Consider the following 3333-nt stretch of genomic DNA (forward strand, 5'->3'; position numbering starts at 1 on the left):
ATGTGTGTGCTCAAATACAGCTTCTGGAAATAAAATAAAGGATTAAAATATGAATGACTAAACAGACATTAATGAAGACGTTCCCCAGCACATTGGCCAGGAGTCCTTCTTGATGCCTTCTGTCTCAAACATATCTCTCAGATAAGGCTGAGGATGATGGGAATGTCTAGCTTTTTTTTCATTTTCAATTATGTCGGCCATCCATACTACTATGTGTTAACGTTAACACCATCCATACTACTATGTGCTAACGTTAACACCATCCATACTACTATGTGCTAACGTTAACACCATCCATACTACTATGTGCTAACGTTAACACCATCCATACTACTATGTGCTAACGTTAGTGCCATCAAGCCTCAATGATTTGCTGTGAATTATTGCAGAATGCTGAATCTGTTGAGTTGTCTTAGTTATTTGAATATGGTATTGATGACGTAAACAATAATAAGGATAACTCCAGTGAAATGATGTGAAAGTTGAGAACTAGATTAGGACTGGATTAAACCTGATTCTGGTTTCCAACTTCACCCCAGGTGTGTCTGTTAAAACAGACGGAGACAACTTCCGTCTAGCTAAGTTTCCATCCACTTGTCAATTGAATTACAGAATCTGAAGTTTGGTCCAAAAAAAAAACTCATGCGAATAAAGTTGGTGAAAGTGTTGATGCTTCATTAAGACCAACGTGCAACCTAGCTAACAGGTGAAGAACACACCAAAACCACTAGCTAACTTACTTTAAATGTGAAGAACTATAGACCAAAAACAGGCCTAAATGAACAGTGAACTGACAACATGAGTTATACGACTTACAGTTCTCAAAGACTCTCACACACAATCTCAGCTGGTTATCCTCCGGACAGCTTGTCTCCTTTTCATTTCTCTCACTTTTCTCTCCGTGTAGCGCGCGCACCCGCTCGCGGTGTGAGGCGCGTGTCCGCGCTATTGTCCGACATGACAACCTCTTGTACAAAACGAAAGTAACGAGCCAATTTTGTAAAATGTAAGGAGTAGAAAGTACCGATATTTGTGTTAAAATGTAAGGAGTAGAAGTAAAAAGTCGCCACAAAAATAAATAGTAAAGTAAAGTAAAAAATCTACTTGAGTACAGTAACGAAGTATTTGTACTTCGTTACTTCCCATCTCTGTTGCTTGCACAGTGCTCCTTGGGATGTTTAAAGCTTGGGAAATCTTTTTGTATCCCAATCCGGCTTTAAACTTCTCCACAACAGTATTACGGACCTGCCTGGTGTGTTCCTTGGTCTTCATGATGCTCTCTGCGCTTTCAACAGAACCCTGAGACTATCACAGAGCAGGTGCATTTATACAGAGACTTGATCACACACAGGTGGATTCTATTTATCACCATCAGTCAATTAGGACAACATTGGATCATTCAGAGATCCTCGCTGAACTTCTGTAGTGAGTTTGCTGCACTGAAAGTAAGAGATATACCCCAAGCGACTCGCAGCTGTAATCGCAGCAAAAGGTGGCTCTAAAGTATTAACGCAAGGGGGCCGAATAATTTGGCACGCACCATTTTCAGTTTTTTATTTGCTAAATAAGATTAAAATATCCAAAAAAGTTTGTTCCACTTCACAATTGTGTCCCACTTGTTGGTGATTCTTCACAAAAAATATTTTTTTTATATCTTTATGTTTGAAGCCTGAAATGTGTCAAAGGGTTGAAAAGTTCAAGGGGGCCGAATACTTTCGCAAGGCACTGTATATAAATATATACATGCCTGCATAAAGATATCAACAGACATTACAGGGAGCTATGCAGGATCCTTGTGTGGACCAAATGTCTGCTCTTATTGTTGACATCAATTGGCACTGTCATCTTTTTTTAGCTGCCTTTCATACAGCAGATGATTTTTGGATACTTGAAAAACTTCAGGATCACAGGTGGGCCAGACCGTGATGGAAACCACATGGCGGAGGACCAGCCATGGTTTTGATGCACCATAAGCATATTTTTACAAATGGTATGTGGGGGTATAGCTCAGTGGTAGAGCATTTGACTGCAGATCAAGAGGTCCCCAGTTCAAATCTGGGTGCCCCCTAGAATGATGTGTCTAGCCTTTAATCTCTATGATGGTTGTTGACATTGATTCGCACCTTAAAGAATTAATCTCTTATTGAATTGCATGGGTGAGCCTAACTTGAAGAGGAGAGAAACATGGGTCATGTTTGTTCAACAATCTAAAGATATAAGTCCTCTGTTTGGTGTTGCATTGAGAAAACCATTAATCCTGACCAAATCTCCAACACCGTTGGCAGAAATGTAGCCCAAAACTTGCAAAGAACTTCCACCATGCTTCCCTATTGGTTGCAGACACTCATTATTGTAGCGCTCTCCAGCCCTTCGGTGAACAAACTTCCTTCTGCTACAGCCAAATATTTCATGAGTCATCAGTCCAAAGCACTTGCTGCCATGTTTATCCAACCCATATCCTGTGTTTTTGTGAATAGTTGAGTCGCTTGGACTTGTTTCTATGTCGTAGGTCTGGCTTTTTGGCTTCAACTCCTCCATGAAGACAAATTCTGGTCAAACTACTGGACAGTAGATAGGTTTACCTGGATCTCACTGGTTTCTACCACTTCTGAACTGAAGTCACAAAATACTTTAAGAGAATCCTTCATCTTCTCCAGGAGTTCCTCTTCCAGCCTAAGGTGAGCCTGGCTGGATGCACTAAACTGCACTTTTTGGTCCATATTCCAGACGAAAAATTCTTGAACCAGTGTTTCCTCTTTCTTTGTGTGTCCTCAGTCACATCTTTTGGTAAAGTGTCAACCTCTTTATCCAGAAAGACTTGTGCAGAAGTTTTACTCTCTTACATGATTCCCTCTCCCAGCTCCTCCAAAGGAAAGAAGTCCAGAGAAGTCTCCCTCTTCTCCAGAAGGACCTCTTACAGTTGAAGGTGAGCCTGGGTGGATGCATCCATCTGCTCAGGATTCTCCATGTTCTGGATGACAGAGTCCTTAACCAGGGTTGCCTCTTTTTTGTATATGTCCCTCTTGCAGCTGAAAGTGAGCCTGGCTGGATGCATCAGTCTGCACTTCATGGTTCATATCCTGGATGCCAGAGATGATGCCCTCTGTAGAATTGTAATAGCTTTGATCACCTTGAAGGACTTGGAACCCTTGTCAAACCTATTTTAAATGGCTTTGGCCATGGATTGGGCTTCTTTGGTGCAGACACAGCCCCTACTGTAGAGCTCTCCAAACCCAAGAGCAAAGAGAAACATTTATCATCCATCCATCCATCCATCTTCGACCGCTTATCCGGTATCGGGTCGCGGGGGCAGCAGCTCCAGCAGGGGACCCC

The 3333-nt window shown here is 41.9% G+C and overlaps 1 non-coding gene across 1 annotated transcript; it reads left to right on the forward strand.

Annotated features, from left to right (window-relative positions):
* The first annotated feature begins 1996 nt into the window (after window positions 1-1996).
* trnac-gca lies at window positions 1997-2068 on the forward strand. The gene has a single exon. It is a non-coding gene; the product is annotated as a tRNA-Cys (tRNA).
* The last annotated feature ends 1265 nt before the right edge of the window (window positions 2069-3333 follow it).

The sequence above is a fragment of the Etheostoma cragini genome, chromosome 4 (genome assembly GCF_013103735.1).
Source record: "Etheostoma cragini isolate CJK2018 chromosome 4, CSU_Ecrag_1.0, whole genome shotgun sequence".
NCBI lineage: Eukaryota > Metazoa > Chordata > Actinopteri > Perciformes > Percidae > Etheostoma > Etheostoma cragini.